This window comes from Tamandua tetradactyla, chromosome 14 (assembly GCF_023851605.1).
Source record: "Tamandua tetradactyla isolate mTamTet1 chromosome 14, mTamTet1.pri, whole genome shotgun sequence".
Classification (NCBI taxonomy): domain Eukaryota; kingdom Metazoa; phylum Chordata; class Mammalia; order Pilosa; family Myrmecophagidae; genus Tamandua; species Tamandua tetradactyla.
The window spans coordinates 54,493,472-54,514,399 of NC_135340.1; the positions used below are offsets into that span (position 1 = coordinate 54,493,472).

General features: G+C 39.0%; 1 protein-coding gene across 3 annotated transcripts in view; it reads right to left on the reverse strand.

Annotated features, from left to right (window-relative positions):
• INO80 (INO80 complex ATPase subunit) overlaps window positions 1–20,928 on the reverse strand; it is a 208,662-nt gene that overhangs the window by 148,118 nt on the left and 39,616 nt on the right. The window lies entirely within an intron of this gene.

The following is a 20,928-nucleotide window of genomic DNA, read 5'->3' on the forward strand; positions in this document are numbered from 1 at the left end:
TGGCAGAGGAGCTCAATATGGTTTAACTTTGTATAGAAGTTAGGACCAACTATTGTAATATGAATTATTTCAGTTCACTATTTGAACTGAAGGAAGGGAGAAAATATGCGATTTTTATCTTTTTAAAAAAATGTGAAAGAGTCAATTTTAGAAATTTCATGGTAGTGAGATGTTTGGTATTTTTTTACATGTACAAACAGAAGACTAATAATCTACATTTATAACTAAATCATTGAAACAGAAAAATAATCCCATTGACTATTTCTCCTTATAATTTTTATCTTCCTTCTTGCCTTTTAGCCCTTCAGATTTGGCTTTAGGAACCAAAGTGATTCATTCTTGCTCCAACTTGAGTCTTATGCCGCCACCTTAGGTTACCCTATTTTTTTCCTACATTTTGCAAATAAGTTTCTGTATATGTTCTAATTTTAGGTATAGGTTTTTTTAAAAAATTTTTTATTCATTAGAAAAAAATTACAAGAAAGAAATGCAAACATCCTTAATATATGCTCATTCCATTCTACATATATAATCAGTAATTCACAGCATCATCACATAGTTGCATATTCATCATCATGATCATTTCTTAGAACATTTGCATCAATTCAGAAAAGAAATAAAAAGACAACAGAAAAATAAAACAAAAACAGAAAAAGAAAAAAAAATTTTACATACCATACCTCTTACACCTCCCTTTCATTGATTACTAGCATTTAAAACCAAATTTATTTTAACATTTGTTCCCCCTACTATTTACTTTTAATCTATATGTTCTATTCGTCTGTTGACATGGTAGATAAAAGGAGCATCAGACACAAGGTTTTCACAATCACACAGTCACGTTGTGAAAGCTGTATCATTATACAATCATCTTCAAGAACTATGGCTACTGGACAAAGCTCTACATTTTCAAGCAGTTCCCTCCAGCCTCTTCATTACATCTTGGATAACAAGGTGATAACCACTTAAAGCGTAAGAATAACCTCCAGGATAACCTCTCGACTCTATTTGGAATCTCTCAGCCATTGACACTTTGTCTCATTTCACTCTTCCCCCTTTTGGTCGAGAAGGTTTCTCAGTCCCCTGATGCTGGGTCTCAGCTCACTCTAGAGTTTTTCTCAATCCCTTGATGCTGAGTCTCAGATCATTCTAGGATTTCTGTCCCACATTGCCAGGAAGGTCCACACCCCTGGGAGTCATGTCCCACGTAGACAGGGGGAGAGTGGTGAGTTTCCTCTTGTATTGGCTGGAGAGAGAGGCCACATCTGAGCAATAAAAGAGGTTCTCTTGGGGGTGACTCTTAGGCCTAATTTTAAGTAGATTCGACTTATCCTTTGTGGGGTTAAGTTTCATGTGAACAAACCCCAAGACTGGGGGCTTAGCCTATAACTTTGGTTGTCCACACTGCTTGTGAGAATATCAAGAATTCAACTTGGAGGCAGGCCACGGTGGCTCAGCAGGTAAGAATGCTTACCTGCCAAGCCCGAGGACCTGGGTTCGATTCCCGGTGCCTGCCCATGTAAAAAAAAAAAAAAAAAAAGAATTCAACTTGGGGAGGTTGAATTTTTCCCCATTCTCACCATTCCCCAAAGGGGACTTTGCAAATACTCTTCCACTCACTGATCAAAACACTCTGGGATTCATCGGGCATCACTCTGGACAAACCAACAAAATCTCAAGTCCTATCCAAGGTTCCATGTACTTATGTTGTTCAACCAACTATCTACATAAGTTATATTAGGAGATGCACTAGTCAAAATATAAATTTTGTACCAAATAAACATTTTTTTGCTTTAGTCTCACACATAAGTTGAAATTTTAAAATATTAATTACCATCTATTTTCAGCACCCAGCAGTAATGACATTCCTTTGTTCTTCCTCATGCAAAAACATTTTAAAATTTGTACATTTAGTCATTATCATTATACACTCCAGGCATTCCTAGATTATATCATTGCAATGTTTATTGTCTTTCTTTGTGATTTCATTTATGCTCCCAGCCCTCCTCCCTGTATCGTTCTCACATTCAGCTTCATTCAGTGTTTTAATATAACTGTATTACAATTAGGTAGTGTTGCGCTGTCCATTTCTGAGTTTTTATATTCACTCCTGTTGCACAATCTGTATCCCGTCAGCTCAAATTACCCAATATCTTACCCTATTTCTATGTCCTGATGGTCTCTGTTACCAACGAAATATTCCAAGTTTATTCACTAATGTCAGTTCATATCAGTGAGACCATACAGTATTTGTCTTTTTGTTTTTGGCCAATCACACTTAGCATAATGTCCTTAAGGTCCATCCATGTTGTTACATACTTCATAACTTTATTCTGTCTTAAAGCTGCATATTATTCCATTGTATGTATATGCCACAGTTTGTTTAGCCACCCGTTCACTGATGGACATTTTGGCTGTTTCCATCTCTTCGTAATTGTAAATAATGCTGCTATAAACATTGGTGTGCAAATGTCCGTTTGTGTCCTTGTTCTCATGTCCTTTGAGTGGAGACAGCTTATAAATGGGTCTTGTTTTTTAATCCATTCTGCCAGTCTATGTCTTTTGATTGGGGAGTTTAATTCATTAACATTCAGTGTTATTATTGCATGGGTAGTACTTTCTTCTACTATTTTGCCTTTGGATTTTATAGGTCATATCTAATTTTCCTTCTTTTTACCTTTACTCATAGTCTTCCCTTCTACACTCTTCTCCACACCTCTCTCTTCTGTCTTTTCATATCTGTCTCTAGTGCTCCGTTTAGTACTTCTTGCAGAGCTTGTCTCTTGGTCATAAATTCTCTCAGTGATTTTTTTGTCTGAAAATGTTTTCATTTCTCCCTCATTTTTTTTTTAATTTTTTTATTAATCCAAAAAAAAGAAAAGAAATTAACACAACATTTAGAAATCATTCCATTCTACAAATGCACTCAGTAATTCTTAGTATCATCACATAGATGTATGATCATCATTTCTTAGTACATTTGCATCGATTTAGGAAAAGAACTAGCAAAACAGCAGAAAAAGATACAGAATGTTAATATAGAGAAGAGAATTAAAATAATAATACTACTTATATATATATATATATATAAAAAGGAAAAAGAAAAAAAACAAAAACAAAAGATACAAACACACAAACAAACAAACAAAAAACCCTATTTCAGGTGCAGCTTCATTCAGTGTTCCAACCTAGTTACATTACACTTAGGTATTATTGTGCTGTCCATTTTTGAGTTTTTGTATCTAGTCCTGTTGCACAGTCTGTATCCCTTCAGCTCCAATTACCCATTATCTTACCCTGTTTCTAACTCCTGCTGGTCTCTGTTACCAATGATATATTCCAAGCTGATTCTCGAATGTCGGTTCACATCAGTGGGACCTTACAGTATTTGTCCTTTAGTTTTGGGCTAGACTCACTCAGCATAATGTTCTCTAGGTCCATCCATGTTATTACATGCTTCATAAGTTTAGTCTGTCTTAAAGCTGCATAATATTCCATTGTAGGTATACGCCACAGTTTGTTTAGCCACTCGTCTGTTGATGGACATTTTGGCTGTTTCCATCTCTTTGCAATTGTAGATAATGCTGCTATAAACACTGGTGTGCAAATGTCCATCTGTGTCTTTGCCCTTAAGTCCCTTGAGTAGATACCTAGCAGTGGTATTGCTGGGTCGTAATCCATTCTGCCATTCTATGTCTTTTGATTGGGAAATTCAGTCCATTAACTTTTAGTATTATTACTGTTTGGATAATATTTTCCTCTACCATTTTGGCTTTTGTATTATATATATCATATCTGATTTTCCTTCTTTCTACACTTTACTCCATACCTCTCTCTTCTGTCTTTTCGTATCTGACTCTAGTGCTCCCTTTAGTATTTCTTGCAGAGCTGGTCTCTTGGTCACAAATTCTCTCAGTGACTTTTTGTCTATAAATGTTTTAATTTCTCCTTCATTTTTGAAGGACAATTTTGCTGGATATAGGAGTCTTGGTTGGCACTTTTTCTCTTTTAGTAATTTAAATATATCATCCCACTGTCTTCTAGCTTCCATGGTTTCTGCTGAGAAATCTACACATAGTCTTATTGGGTTTCCCTTGTATGTGACAGATTGTTTTTCTCTTGCTGCTTTCAAGATCCTCTCTTTCTCTTTGACCTCTGACATTCTAACTAGTAAGTGTCTTGGAGAACGCCTATTTGGGTCTATTCTCTTTGGGGTGCGCTGCACTTCTTGGATCTGCAAATTTAGGTCTTTCATAAGAGTTGGGAAATTTTCAGTGATAATTTCTTCCATTAGTTTTTCTCCTCCTTTTCCCTTCTCTTCTCCTTCTGGGACACCCACAACACGTATATTTGTGCGCTTCATATTGTCATTCAGTTCCCTGATCCCCTGCTCAAGTTTTTCCATTCTTTTCCCTATAGTTTCTGTTTCTTTTTGGAATTCAGATGTTCCATCCTCCAGTTCACTAATTGTAGCTTCTGTCTCTTTAGATCTACCATTGTAGGTATCCATTGTTTTTTCCATTTTTTCTTCTTTGTCCTTCACTCCCATAAGTTCTGTGATTTGTTTTTTCAGATTTTCTATTTCCTCTTTTTGTTCAGCCCATGTCTTCTTCATTTCCTCCCTCAATTTATTGATTTGGTTTTTGAAGAGTTTTTCCATTTCTGCTCGTATATTCAGCATTAGTTGTCTCAGCTCCTGTATCTCATTTGAACTATTGGTTTGTTCCTTTGACTGGGCCATATCTTCAATTTTCCGAGCGTCATCCATTATTTTCTGCTGGTGTCTGGGCATTTGATCAGATTTCCCTCGGTGTGGGACCCAGCTGGTTGAAAGCTTTTTCTGTGAAATCTCTGGGCTCTGTTTTTCTTTTCCTGCCCAGTAGGTGGCGCTCATGGCGCTCGTCTGTCTGCACGGCAGTCGGCCCGGGAAACCGCGCGTGGAGGCGGGGGTCGCTGGCCGCCGCGGCTTGGGAGAGTGCCGGTCCTAATTGCCCAGCTGGCCCGAAACGCCAAGCGTGACGGGAGGGCCCCGCTATCCAACGTTCCCAGTCAGACCGGGGAGCCACGTGCGTGGAGGGGACCCCAGTCGCCAGCCGCCCCGGCCGGGAAAACGTGCACCCCTCGGGTATCTCACCGCAGCAGATTCTCCCTGCCCATTCAGCTGTTCCAGAATGGGGTACGCTGTCTTTTTGGTCTCTGTCGTGACTCCGGGAGCTGTTTCGTATTGTTTCTGTTTCTTTAGTTGCTTTTCTGGAGGAGGAACTAAGACCCGCGCGTCTTACTAAGCCGCCATCTTCTCCGGAAGTCTCTCCCTCATTTTTGAAGGACAATTTTGCTGGATACAGAATTCTTGGTTGGCAGTTTTTCTCTTTTAATAATTTAAATATATCATCCCACTGTCTTCTCGCCTCCATGTTTCTGGTGAGAGAGCTACGTATACTCTTATTGGGCTTCCCTTGTATGTGATGGATTGCTTTTTTCTTGCTGCTTTCAAGATTCTCTCTTTCTCTTTGACCTCTGACATTCTGATTAGCAAATGCCTTGGAGTATGTCTATTTGGATCTATTCTCTTTGGGGTACCCTGCACTTCTTGGATCTGTAATTTTAAGTCTCTAATAGGAGTTGGGAAATTTTCAGTGATAATTTTCTCCCTTAATTTTTCTCCTCCTTTTCCCTTTTCTTCTCCTTCTGGGACACCCACAACACGTATATTCATGCGCTTCATATTGTCTTTCAGTTCTCTGAGTCCCTGCTCATATTTTTCCATTTTTTACCGTATATTTTCTTTTTCTTGCCGGATTTCAGATGTTCCATCCTCCAGTTCAGAAATCCTATGTTCTGTCTCTCGAAATCTACCATTGTAGGTTTCCACTGTTTTTTTCATCTCTTCTACTGTGTCTTTCATTCCCATAAGATTTGTTTTTTCAGACTTTCAATTTCTTCTTTTTGTTCATTCCTTGCCTTCTTTATATCCTCTCTCAATTCACTGATTTGGTTTTTCATGAGGTTTTCCATGTCTGTTCATATACTCTGAATTAAATGTTTCAGCTTCTTTATCTCACTTGAATTGTTGGTTTGTTCCTTTGACTGGGCCATATCTTCAATTTTCCTAGTGTGATTTGTTATTTTTTGCTGGTGTCTAGGCATTTAATTACCTTAATAAGTTTATTCAGGAGGTTGCTTTCACTTCTTTTACCTAGGGTTTTCTTGCTGGATGAATCTGTAGTCTATCTGTTCTTTGACATTCAATTCAGCTTTATCTGTACTTCTAGCTTAAGTTTTGTTTAACAGAGGAGAATTTTTCAGTTCTTGTTTCTTGCCCTGCTTGTATGGTGCCTTTTTCTCCCACACTTAGGAGCGTCTACTTAGGTATTATAGACCACCGCCGGATTTTCCCAGACCAAACTGGCCTCCTATCAGGAGGAAAGAGTCACCTGCGTCGGTTTTCCCTGAGGGTGAGACCCAGCAGGTTGAAAGACGACTTTCCTGTGAAGTCTCTGGACTCTGTTTTTCTTATCCTGCCCAGTATATGGTGCTTGTCTGCCTACAGGTCCCACCAGCAAAAGATGATGCGGTACCTTTAACTTTGGCTGGGGGCATGGTGGAGACAGAGGAGAGGTTGTAGGCTGGTTTTAATGGCTTCAAATTACCAAGCCCTGGTGTCTGAATTCCTTGAGAGAGGGATTCCACCTAAGTGGGGCTTCACCCTCCCCTGGGGAAGGCATAGGCTTCGACAAGCCCTCAAGCAAGCTTGTTTCTGCCTATGCTTGGGACAGTTGCAGCCTGAGGAGCCCTGCCACTGTATCCAAAGGCAGTCAAGCCTTTGTAGAAACACAGCCACAAAAACCTCTGTTTCCTTCTTTTTTTTTCCTTTTTCCGTCAGCCCTGACTTCTGGCCGTGGGGTAAAAATGAGCAACTTCCACTTTGACCATTTCACTTGAGCTGGGGGCCTATTTTTAGTAGTCAGAATTAGTTAATTAATCCCACAATTGGTGTTTGGTTGGGCTCAGTCCCTGCTGCTGGTAAAGTCTCTTTCCTTTCCCCTCTGGGAAGCAGCCTGTGGGGAAGGGGCGCCGGCTCCTGTGGCTCGGGGAATTCACGGTTCTGGGGGGGCTCGTAGCCGGTCCAGCTGGTCCAGATTGGGGTACGCTGTGTGTCCAGTCACTGACGTGGTCCCAGGAGCTGCTCTGTACTGTGTCTGGTTATTTAGTAGTTGTTCTGGAGGACGAAGAAGAGGTCCGAGCTCTCTAGCAATCTGCGAGCAACTTGAGGGCAAAAAGGCCCGAATCGGTTCCAGTTTTGTGCTCCCTGGCACCCAGGGCATCGTAGGCATCAATAAATGGACAAGTACAATTGTACGAGTACACTCAATTCTTCCACCAAATACCGGAGAGTCTGCCTGATTAGGGTGATTTCCAGTGCCCTGTAGAAGGCAGTGGAGTGCTGAAGAGCATGGTGCTTGGCCAGCCAGGGTCAACGAGCGAGAAGGGGCAGAGAGCTGAGGGCACAGAGTCCGGGTTGAGATCCACGGCCAGGCCGGGCCACTCCTTTTTTTTTTTTAATTAACCCTCCTTCTTCTCACCCAGAGGTAGATAATACAATAATTACTGAATTTTTGGAATTAAAAAATTAATTTTTCTTCTCCCCTCCTCCCCACAGGGAGTAAAATGTTTGGGAGTAGTGGAGACATAGTGAGAGAAATCAACTTGATGAACTCAAAAATAATTCAATGAGATTATATTCGTAAAGAGACAGAAATGTCAATTACATAAAGAAGCAATTTGTGAACAGTAAAACACAGAGATGTGCATACATTACCTTGCTCCTAACTGATTACCAACATCTTTCTGGCTACAAGAACTTAAATGAAAGTACTTATGTTAATGCATTCATGGATCATTTAATTTTTTTTCAAATAATGAGATAACATTTATGTAAAACACTGGAGAAAGGAAGATACAAAAAGTGAAATGTGTCTGATAATAGCAATACTTCTTTTATTTTAAAGATTATAAGAAAAAAAGGTCTGCAATCCTACAGTATTAATTATTAAAGTGTCCTCTCCTGTTCTTCTCTGCTCTATTCTTCTTGCTTTTGTTTTGAGAGGATATTGTCCCTTCTGACATGTCAAGAGCCATAAAAAGAGAAAAGTCTGTGGTTTGCTCCCATTATCCCCTCCTAATTTACTTCACATGTACCTGCCATCTGGCAATAGTACAAATCATGAGTAAAGATAATTTTGATGGTTGGGGTATAATTAAAGAACTAACAGGGCTTTATTTCCAATTTTTCCCATAATATCTGTATTACGATAAAGGTAAGCTTAGATAATGGTTGTTTCTATAAATAACATAAGGAAGTTTTCACAAAAATGAAGCAAATAATGAAACATATAATTACAGCATTTAGTCTTCATTTTCAATTTGAGTCTTGACTTCATTTTTCTCTGGATTATATTGGCCTTCCACAGCTATTACTAAATTACTCTGTAGAAACAAACTGCTTAATTTCTGATGGAATGTTACAACGCCTCTTGTGTTTCAGATTTGAATAGTCTTTGTAAACAGTTGTTTGGACGGAATACAATACAAAAAATGCTACCAATGAAGTAGAAAACACACTAGACTGTGAGCACCTGGCCACTCAAGAAGACAGTTCCATATATAAAGACCACACTCATTGAATATATTGCCAATGTCCCATTTTTATGCCTGTGACTCGACAAAGGGCACTTCATTCTGTAGAAGCAGTTTGGCTTTGAATTTGCAACTTTCTTTTTTTTTTTTTCAAGTGATGATAGCACATTTTTTTTTATTAATTAAAAAATAAATGAACTAACACAACATTTAGAAATCATTCCATTCTACATATGCAATCAGTAATTCTTCATATCATCACATAGATGTATGATCATCATTTCTTAGTACATTTGCATCAATTTAGGAAAAGAACTAGCAAAACAACAGAAAAAGATATAGAATGATAATATAGAGAAAAAAAACAATAAAAATAAAAATAGAAAAAATATATAAAAAAGAAAAAAAGGGAAAAAAAACCCCAAAAAACCCAAACAAACAAACAAACAACAAAAAAAACTATAGCTCAGATGCAGCTTCATTCAGTGTTTTAACATAATTACATAACAATTAGGTAGTACTGTGCTGTCCATTTTTGAGTTTTTGTATCTAGTCCTGTTGCACAGTCTGTATCCCTTCAGCTCCAATTACCCATTATCTTACCCTGTTTCTAACTCCTGATGGTCTCTGTTACCAATGACATATTCCAAGTTTATTCTCGAATGTCGGTTCACATCACTGGGACCATACAATATCTGTCCTTTAGTTTTTGGCTAGACTCACTCAGCATAATGTTCTCTAGGTCCATCCATGTTATTACATGCTTCATAAGTTTATCCTGTCTTAAAGCTGCATAATATTCCATCGTATGTATATACCACAGTTTGTTTAGGCACTCGTCTGTTGATGGACATTTTGGCTGTTTCCATCTCTTTGCAATTGTAAATAACGCTGCTATAAACATTGGTGTGCAAATGTCTGTTTGTGTCTTTGCCCTTAAGTCCTTTGAGTAGATGCCTAGCAATGGTATTGCTGGGTCGTATGGCAATTCTATACTCAGTTTTTTAGGAATCGCCAAACTACCTTTCACAGTGGTTGCACCATTTGACATTCCCACCAACAGTGGATAAGTGTGCCTCTTTCTCCACATCCTTTCCAGCACTTGTCATTTTCTGTTTTGTTGATAATGGCCATTCTGGTGAGTGTGAGATGATATCTCATTGTGGTTTTGATTTGCATTTCTCTAATGGCCAGGGACATTGAGCATCTCTTCATGTGCCTTTTGGCCATTTGTATTTCCTCTTCTGAGAGGTGTCTGTTCAAGTCTTTTTCCCATTTTGTAATTGGGTTGGTTGTCTTTTTGTTGCTGAGTTGGACAATCTCTTTTTAAATTCTGGATACTAGACCTTTATCTGATATGTCGTATCCAAATATTGTCTCCCATTGTGTAGGCTGTCTTTCTGCTTTCTTGATGAAGTTCTTTGATGCACAAAAGTGTTTAATTTTGAGGAGCTCCCATTTATTTATTTCTTTCTTCAGTGCTCTTGCTTTAGGTTTAAGGTCCATAAAATCGCCTCCAATTGTAAGTTTCATAAGATATCTCCCTACATTTTCCTCTAACTGTTTTATGGTCTTAGACCTAATGTTTAGATCTTTGATCCATTTTGAGTTAACTTTTGTATAGGGTGTGAGATACAGGTCTTCTTTCATTCTTTTGCATATGGATATCCAGTTCTCTAGGCACCATTTATTGAAGAGACTGTTCTGTCCCAGGTGAGTTGGCTTGACTGCCTTATCAAAGATCAAATGTCCACAGATGAGAGGGTCTATATCTGAGCACTCTATTCGATTCCATTGGTCGATATATCTATCTTTATGCCAATACCATGCTGTTTTGACCACTGTGGCTTCATAATATGCCTTAAAGTCCGGCATCGCTAGACCTCCAGCTTCGTTTTTTTTCCTCAAGATGTTTTTAGCAATTCGGGGCACCCTGCCCTTCCAGATAAATTTGCTTATTGGTTTTTCTATTTCTGAAAAATAAGTTGTTGGGATTTTGATTGGTATTGCATTGAATCTGTAAATCAATTTAGGTAGGATTGACATCTTAACTGTATTTAGTCTTCCAATCCATGAACACGGTATTCCCTTCCATCTATTTAGGACTTCTGTGATTTCTTTAAACAGTTTTTTGTAGTTTTCTTTGTATAGGTTTTTTGTCTCTTTAGTTAAATTTATTCCTAGGTATTTTATTCTTTTAGTTGCAAATGTAAACGGAATTTGTTTCTTGATTTCCCGCTCAGCTTGTTCCTTGCTAGTGTATAGAAATGCTACAGATTTTTGAATGTTGATCTTGTGACCTGCTACTTTGCTGTACTCATTTATTAGCTCTAGTAGTTTTGCTGCGGAGTTTTCAGGGTTTTCGACGTATAGTATCATGTCATCTGCAAACAGTGATAGTTTTACTTCTTCCTTTCCAATTTTGATGCCTTGTATTTCTTTTTCTTGTCTAATTGCTCTGGCTAGAACCTCCAACACAATGTTGAATAATAGTGGTGATAATGGACATCCTTGTCTTGTTCCTGATCTTAAGGGGAAAGTTTTCAATTTTTCCCCATTGAGGATGATATTAGCTGTGGGTTTTTCATATATTCCCTCTATCATTTTAAGGAAGTTCCCTTGTATTCCTATCTTTTGAAGTGTTTTCAACAGGAAAGGATGTTGAATCTTGTCAAATGCCTTCTCTGCATCAATTGAGATGATCATGTGAGTTTTCTGCTTTGATTTATTGATATGGTGTATTACATTAATTGATTTTCTTATGTTGAACCATCCTTGCATACCTGGGATGAATCCTACTTGGTCATGATGTATAATTTTTTTAATGTGTTGTTGGATACGATTTGCTAGAATTTTATTGAGGATTTTTGTATCTATATTCATTAGAGAGATTGGTCTGTAGTTTTCTTTTTTTGTAATATCTTTGCCTGGTTTTGGTATGAGGGTGATGTTGGCTTCATAGAATGAATTAGGTTTGTTGAGGTCATCTATTTCTTCTTGAGTCAAAGTTGGTTGTTCATGCCTTTCCAGGAACCTGTCCATTTCATCTAAATTGTTGTATTTATTAGCGTAAAGTTGTTCATAGTATCCTCTTATTACGTCCTTTATTTCTGTGAGGTCAGTGGTTATGTCTCCTCTTCCATTTCTGATCTTATTTATTTGCGTCCTCTCTCTTCTTCTTTTTGTCAATATTGCTAAGGGCCCATCAATCTTATTGATTTTCTCATAGAAGCAACTTCTGGTCTTATTGATTTTCTCTATTGTTTTCATGTTCTCAATTTCATTTATTTCTGCTCTAATCTTGGTTATTTCTTTCCTTTTGCTTGCTTTGGGGTTAGTTTGCTGTTCTTTCTCCAGTTCTTCCAAGTGGACAGTTAATTTCTGGATTTTTGCCTTTTCTTCTTTTCTGATATAGGCATTTAGGGCAATAAATTTCCCTCTCAGCACTGCCTTTGCTGCGTCCCATAGGTTTTGATATGTTGTGTTTTCGTTTTCATTCGCCTCGAGGTATTTACTAATTTCTCTTGCAATTTCTTCCTTGACCCACTGGTTGTTTAACAGTGTGTTGTTGAGCCTCCACGTGTTTGTGAATTTTCTGGCACTCCGCCTATTATTCATTTCCAACTTCATTCCTTTATGATCCGAGAAAGTGTTGTGCATGATTTCAACCTTTTTGAATTTGTTAAGGCTTGCTTTGTGACCCAGCATATGGTCTATCTTTGAGAATGATCCATGAGCACTTGAGAAAAAGGTATATCCTGCTGTTGTGGGATGTAATGTCCTATAAATGTCTGTTAAATCTAGCTCATTTATTGTAATATTCAGATTCTCTATTTCTTTATTGATCCTCTGTCTAGATGTTCAGTCCATTGATGAGAGTGGTGAATTGAAGTCTCCAACTATTATGGTATATGTGTCTATTTCCCTTTTCAGTGTTTGCAGTGTATTCCTCACGTATTTTGGTGCATTCTGGTTCGGTGCATAAATATTTATGATTGTTATGTCTTCTTGTTTAATTGTTCCTTTTATTAGTAGATAGTGTCCTTCTTTATCTCTGTTAACTGTTTTACATTTGAAGTCTAATTTGTTGGATATTAGTATAGCTACTCCTGCTCTTTTCTGGTTGTTATTTGCATGAAATATCTTTTCCCAACCTTTCACTTTCAACCTATGTTTATCTTTGGGTCTAAGATGTGTTTCCTGTAGACAGCATATAGAAGGATCCTGTTTTTTAATCCACTCTGCCAGTCTATGTCTTTTGATTGGGGAATTCAGTCCATTGACATTTAGTGTTATTACTTTTGGATAATATTTTCCTCTACCATTTTGCCTTTTGTATTATATATATCATATCTGATTTCCCTTCTTTCTACACTCTTCTCCATACCTCTCTCTTCTGTCTTTTCGTATCTGACTCTAGGGCTCCCTTTAGTGTTTCTTGCAGAGCTGGTCTCTTGGTCACAAATTCTTTCAGTGACTTTTTGTCTGAGAATGTTTTAATTTCTCCCTCATTTTTGAAGGATAATTTTGCTGGATATAGAAGTCTTGGTTGGCAGTTTTTCTCTTTTAGTAATTTAAATACATCATCCCACTGTCTTCTAGCTTCCATGGTTTCTGCTGAGAAATCTACACATAGTCTTATTGGGTTTCCCTTGTATGTGATGGATTGTTTTTCTCTTGCTGCTTTCAAGATCCTCTCTTTCTCTTTGACCTCTGACATTCTAACTAGTAAGTGTCTTGGAGAACGCCTATTTGGGTCTATTCTCTTTGGGGTGCGCTGCACTTCTTGGATTTGTAATTTTAGGTCTTTCATAAGAGTTGGGAAATTTTCAGTGATAATTTCTTCCATTAGTTTTCCTCCTCCTTTTCCCTTCTCTTCTCCTTCTGGGACACCCACAACACATATATTTGTGCGCTTCATATTATCATTCAGTTCCCTGATCCCCTGCTCAAATTTTTCCATTCTTTTCCCTATAGTTTCTGTTTCTTTTTGGAATTCAGATGTTCCTTGCTCCAGTTCACTAATTCTAGCCTCTGTCTCTTTAAATCTACCATTGTAGGTATCCATTGTTTTTTCCATCTTTTCTACTTTGTCCTTCAATCCCGTAAGTTCTGTGATTTGTTTTTTCAGACTTTCTATTTCTTCTTTTTGTTCAGCCCATGTCTTCTTCATGTCGTCCCTCAATTTATTGATTTGGTTTTTGAAGAGGTTTTCCATTTCTGTTCGTATATTCAGAATTAGTTGTCTCAGCTCCTGTATCTCATTTGAACTATTGGTTTGTTCCTTTGACTGAGTCATATCTTCAATTTTCCTGGCATGATCTGTTATTTTTTGCTGGCGTCTGCACATTTAATCAGATTTCCCTGGGTGTGGGACCCAGCAGGTTGAAAGATTTTCCTGTGAAATCTATGGGCTCTGTTTTTCTTATCCTGCCCAGTATGTGGTGCTCGTCTGTCTGCAGGTCCCACCAGTAAAAGATGCTGTGGTTCCTTTAACTTAGGAAGACTCTCGCTGTGGGGGAGGGTCGTCAGCCACAGTGGCTTGGGGGAGTGCCGCTTCAAATCTCCCAGCCGGCCCAGGAATCCGCGCATGGGGTGGGGGAGCCGGCCGGGGCGGCTTGAGGGGACCGCCTGTCCAAATCTCCCAGCCGGCCCAAGAATCCGCGCGTGGGGGGGGGCGCCGGCCAGGGCGGCTTGAGGGGACCGCCAGTAGTCCAAATCTCCCACGCCGGCCCGGGAAGGAGGGAGGGAGGGTCTCCGGCTGCCCGACGCCACGGCCCGGGGAAGTGCGCGCCCCTCGGGAATCTCACCGCAGCAGATTCTCCCCGCCGGTTCAGCTGTTCCAGAATGGTGTACGCTGTCATTTTGGTCTCTGTCATGGCTCCGGGAGCTGTTCTGTACCGTTTCTCTTTCTTTAGTAGCTGTTCTGGAGGAGGAACTAAGACCCGCGTGTCTTACTAAGCCGCCATCGTCTCTGGAAGTCTTTTTTTTTTTTTTTTTTTGATGGTTACCTTGCACATTCATTGCTGGCAATGGACTATGACTTTAGAACCTGACTCCTAGGTTAAGGGAGGTACAATGTGGTTTCTTTTTTACTTATATGGACAAACTAACCTATAGTAGAAATATACTTTAATTCTGAAATGTGTCATTTTTAAACAAAATAGTCTTAAAAGGAATATAGAACTGTGATCTATTAGTTTTAAATTAAAATGTTCTGTTCTTGTTAAAAATAACAATTACATGATATTCAAGATTCATGTTTTTAAATAATTGCCTTTTGACTTCACCTTTTGTCATTACCTTAGAATGGAAATTCTCATTTAAATCTAAAAGCTACCTTACTAGTCTTTTGTGTTATTAGGACAACATTACTAGAGTACTTATTTATCATATTTCAGATTCTCTGGTAGTCTTATTTTTATTTTAGCCATTCTATTGTGTACGTGTGGAATTTTCTTGTGGCTTTTATTTGTAAGTCCCTAAAGACTGATGAAGTAGAAAACCTCTTCATGTATTTATCAGTCCCCTGTACAACTTCCTTCGGGAAATATCTGTTCAAGTTTGTTCCCATCAAAAAAAAAAAAAGGTATTTCTTTTTATTACTGAGTGGGAAGAAATTTTTTATATAAACTGGATATAAGTCCTTTGTCAGATATATTTATTACTAATACATGTACATGGATTGGAAAATTCATCATTATTAAGATATCAATTCTTCCCTAACTCATCTATAGATTCAACACAATCCCAATCAAAATCCCAGCAGAATCTCAATCAAACTCCAAGGAGGGGTTTAGAAGAAACTGAAAAGCTGATTCTAACATTTATATGGAAATGCAAAGGACCTACAAGAACCAAAACAAGTCTGAAAAAGACAAACAAAATTGGAAAGTTTCACCTCTTTACTAAGACTCACTAAAAATTAGTTATCAAGATGGTATGGCATTGGCACAAGATAGACAAAGAGACCAATAGAACAGAATAGAGTTCAGAAAGAGATTCAAATTTACATGTTCAACTAATCCATGACAAAGTCACCAAAACATTCCAACAGGGAAGGGAAAGTTCAACAAATGGTGCTGAAACAACTGAAAATTCAGATGAGAGATAAAAAAAGAACCTTAGACTTCTGGGAAAATGGCAGAGTAGGATAGGCTGGATTCACCCCTGCTCCACAGAACTAGATGGTGGGTGGGAGTAAAAAACGACTGAGACTGCAGTCCCACGGTGGAAGAGTGATCAAAGAACGTCTCCTATATTTTATAGGAAAGATAGGTGGGGATACTAGGATAGGATGAGCACAGTGGGTCTGATCAGCCACGATCCCCACTAGGGGCAGATGGCAGCACGCAGGGAAGTGTGGATCCAAGGGAAATGGCTATCCCTCTATGCCAACCTGCCCCAGCTGATGTCTTGGGAAATTTTTCCACACAGCTCTGCCGCTGGCAGTACCCGTTGGGAGACAGGAGGCGTGCCTAGCCATCCATTGCAAAAGCTGCACCCCTGGGTGCAAGGAGTAGTCATCCGGTCAGGTACCACAAACATATGTCCCACGAACAGTGGGTCTGCTAGGTGCCAGGCGCTGCAATCAGCTGCTCCTCTAGGTGCTGCAACTGGCTCAGCTGCCCCATGCACTGCAGCCAGCTGCTGTAGTAGGGCAGGGGCGAGCCTGAGTGGAGGAGGTACCTCAGCATCATTACCTGCTGGTGACAAGGGGTAAGTTCGCAGTCATGCAAAAAAAAAAAAGTATTTTTTGTTAAATATTTCATTTTATTAATATATACTTTATATATTTATGTTTTTAATTTATTTTTTATTATTTTTATTTTTTCACCCTTCTGTGGGGCACCAGTCTGAGTTTATTCCCTATATATCGTGGGGTGGCACCATCTGACTTCAGGGCCTACTATTGCTGAGGTGTGGGTGTTTTTTTTAAAATATATTTTACATTTATATATACATTTTTTTGAGGGGTACATGTGCTGGGAGTCAAGCCTGGCTCTCCTACATGGTGGGTGCACATTATGCCACTCAACTACTCGTGCAACTCTGCCTAGCTTTTAATAGACCTTCATATAGAATTGCAACCTCTGCATGAGATTCAGGTCTTGGTTTCGTGGGAAATTACTAACAAACCAAGTAGGAAAATGGACTGTATTAGTTAGGATTCTTTAGAGAAATAGAATCAACAGGAAATATTTGTAAATGTAAAATTTATAAAAGTGTCTCATGTAACCACAGGAACATCGAGCCCAAAATCTGTAGGGCAGGCTGTGAAGCTGATGATTTTGATGGGGGGTCTGGATGAATTCCACAGGAGAGGCTTACCGGCCGAAGCAGGAAGAGAGCCTGTCTCTTCTGAATCCTACTTAAAGGCTTTCAGTGATTAGATTAAGCATTACTCATTGCAGAGGACAGTCCCCTTGCTAATTGCAAATGGAATCAGCTGTGGATGCAGCCAACGTGATCATGATTTAATTCTATGAAATGTCCTCATACAACAGACAGGTCAGCACTAGACAGACCAGATAAACAGGTACCACCACTTGGCTAAGTTGACACATAAACCTGTCCATGGCATGGATCTTCAATGCAAAACCAAGTAAATACAAGACTTTAGATGAGCAAAGGAAAGGAACTTAAAAATAACCTTATTAAGATAATCAAATGCCCCGAAAATAATAGAAAGGCACAAGGCAAGTGAAGAACCAGGCAGAAATGGCCAAGACAAACAACCAAATCAAAACAAAGAGGGAACACAGAATCCAGAACTACTCAAGGATATTTATAAAGAAATAAAGGATATGAGGAAGACACCAGAAGAGCATAAAAAAGAATTTGAAAAAATAAATAGAAAAATGGCAGATCTCAGAGATGAAAGATACAGACCAAATTAGAACTATATTAGAAACATATGATAGCAGATTTGAAGAAGCAGAAGAAAGAATAAGTGAGCTAGAAGACAGAAAAATTGGAAATACAGTGTACAAAATAACAAATGGCAAGAAAGATGGAAAAAACTGAAGTGGATCTTAGGGAAATGACGGACAACAAAAGGTGTACAAATATAGAATCACTGGTATGGCAGAAAGAGAAAAGTAAAGTGTTGGGGAGATTAGCTGATAACCTACCAACCCTTAAAAAAGACATAAATATACAAATCAAAGAGTCCCAACAAATTCAAAATAGAATAAATCCAAATAGTCCTACTCGAAGACACGTACTAATTAAACTGTCATATGCTGAAAAGTGGCAGATAGTCCTGAAAGCAGCACGAGAAAAGTGATCTGCAGCATACAAGGGAAAACACCTAATACTGAATTCAGACTACTCAAAAGGCCTCACGGAGGCGTAAATACAGTGATATGATGTATTTAAGATCCTGAATGAGAAAGGCTTCTAGCAAAGAATTATTTATCCAGCCAAGGTATTCTTCAAAAATGAGGAAGAGATTAAAATCTGAAAAGATGAAAAAAGACTTCCGGGTCAAGATGGTGGCTTAACAACATGCGCATTTTAGTTCATCCTCCAGAACAACTACTAAATAACAAGAAATGGTACAGAACAGCTCCTGGAGCCACGATAGTAACCACACACACAGAGTACCCCAATCTGGATCAGCTGGACCGGCTGCGAGCACCCCACAGAACGGCCAGTTCCCACAGCTATGGCGGCTAGCGCCCCTCCCCCACAGGCCGCTTCCCAGAGGGGAAAGGAAAGGACTTTACCAGCAGCAGGGACTGGGCACAATCAAATGCCAATTGTGGAACTAATTAACAAATTCTGACTACTAAAAATAGGCCCCCAGCTTAGGTGAACCTGATTAAAGCAGAGGTTGCTCATTTTTGCCATGGTGCCAAGGGGGCAGGACTGACAGAAAAAGGGGGGAAAAAAAAAGAAGGAAACAGAGGTTTTTGTGGCTGTGTATCTACAAAGGCTTGATTGCCTCTGGATACAGCAGCAGGACTTTTCAGGCCGCAACTGCCCCAGGCATAGGCAGAAGTGAGCTCTTTTGGGGGCTTATCTGGAGCTTGTGCCTTCCCCAGGGGAGGGGTGAAGCCCCACCCAGGTGGAATCCCTCCATCAAGGAATTCAGAAACCAGTGCTTGGTAATTTGAAGCCATTAAAACCAGTCTACAACCTCTCCTCTGTCTCCACCATGCCCCCAGCCAAAGTTAAAGGTACCGCATCATCTTATGATGGTGGGACCTGCAGTCAGACAAGCGCCACATACTGGGCAGGATAAGAAAAACAGAGTCCAGAGACTTCACAGGAAAGTCTTTCAACCTGATGGATCTCACCCTCAGGGAAAACTGATGCAGGTGACACTTTCCTTCTGATAGGAGGCCAGTCTGGTCTGGGAAAATCTGGCTGGGGTCTATAATATCTAAGTAGACTCTCCTAAGTGTGTGTGAGGGAAAGGCACCACATAAGCAGGAAACAAGAAAACAAGAACTGAAAAATTCTCTGTTAAACAAAACTTCAGCTAAAGGTTCAGATAAAGCTGAACAGAATGTCAACGAACAGACAGGCAACAAATTCATCCAGCAAGAAAACCCTGGATAAAGAAGTGAAAGCAACCTCCAGAATAAACTAATTAAGGTAATTAAATGCCTAGACACCAGCAAAAAATAAGAAATCACACTAGGAAAATTGAAGATATGGCCCAGTCAAAGGAACAAACCAACAATTCAAATGACATACAGGAGCTGAAACAATTAATTCAGAATGTACGAACAGACATAGAAAACCTCATCAAAAACAAAATCAATGAAGTGAGGGAGGATATAAAGAAGGCAAGGAAAGAACAAAAAGAAGAAACTGAAAGTCTGAAAAAACAAATCACAGAACTTATGGGAATGAAAGACAGAGTAGAAGAGATGAAAAAAACAATGGAAACCCACAATGGTAGATTTCGAGAGACAAAACATAGTATTTCTGAACTGGAGGACAGAACATCTGAAATCTGACAAGAAACAAAAACTATAGGAAAAAAAAAAAGGAAAAATATGAGCAGAGACTCAGGGAATTGAAAGACAATATGAAGCGCATGAATATACATGTTGTGGGTGTCCCAGAAGGAGAAGAGAAGGGAAAGGAGGAGAAAAACTATGGAAGAAATTATCACTGAAAATTTCCCAACTCTTATGAAAGACTTAAAATTACAGATCCAAGAAGCGCAGGGTACCTCAAAGAGAATAGATTCAAATAGACGTACCCCAAGACATTTGCTAATCAGAATGTCAGAGGTCAAAGAGAAAGAGAGGATCTTGAAAGCAGCAAGAGAAGAGCAATCCATCACATACAAGGGAAGCTCAATAAGACTATGCGCAGATCTCTCAGCAGAAACCATGGAGGCAAGAAGACAGTGGGATAATATATTTAAATTATTAAAAGAGAAAAACTGGGTGGGCCACGGTGGCTCAGTAGGTAAGAGTGCTTGCCTACCATGCCCGAGGACCCGGGTTCGATTCCTCGTGCCTGCCCATGTAAAAAAATTTTAAAAATTAAAAAAAAAAAAAGAGAAAAACTGCCACCAAGGATTCTATATTCAGCAAAACTGTCCTTCAAAAATGAGGGAGCAATTAAAACATTTTCAGACAAAAAAAATACTGAATTTGTGACCAAGAGACCAGCTCTGCAAGAAATACTAAACGGAACACTAGAGACAGATACGAAGACAGAAGAGAGAGGTGTGGAGAAGAGTGTAGAAAGGAAGACTATGAGTAAAGGTAAAAAGAAGGAAAATTAGATATGACATATAAAATCTAGAAGGAAAAATAGTAGAAGAAAGTACTACCCATGCAGTAATAACACTGAATGTTAATGGATTAAACTCTCCAATTGAAAGACATAACCTGGCAGAATGGATTAAAAAACAGGACCCATCCATATGCTCTCTACTCAAAGGACACGAGGCCAAGGACACAAATGGACATTTGCACACCAATGTTTATAGCAGCATTATTAACAATTACCAAGAGATGGAAACAGCCAAATTGTCCATCAACAGACAGTTGGCTAAACAAACTGTGACATTTACATAAGATGGAATATTATGCAGCTGTAAGAAAGAATAAAGTTATGCAGTATGTAACAACATGAATGGACCTTAAGGACATTATGCTGAGTGTGATTAGCCAGAAACAAAAGGACAAATACTGTAGGGTCTCACTGATATGAACTGACATTAGTGAATAAACCTGGAATATTTCCTTGGTAACAGAGACTATCAGGAGATAGAAATAGGGTAAGATATTGGGTAACTGGAGCTGAAGGGATACAGGT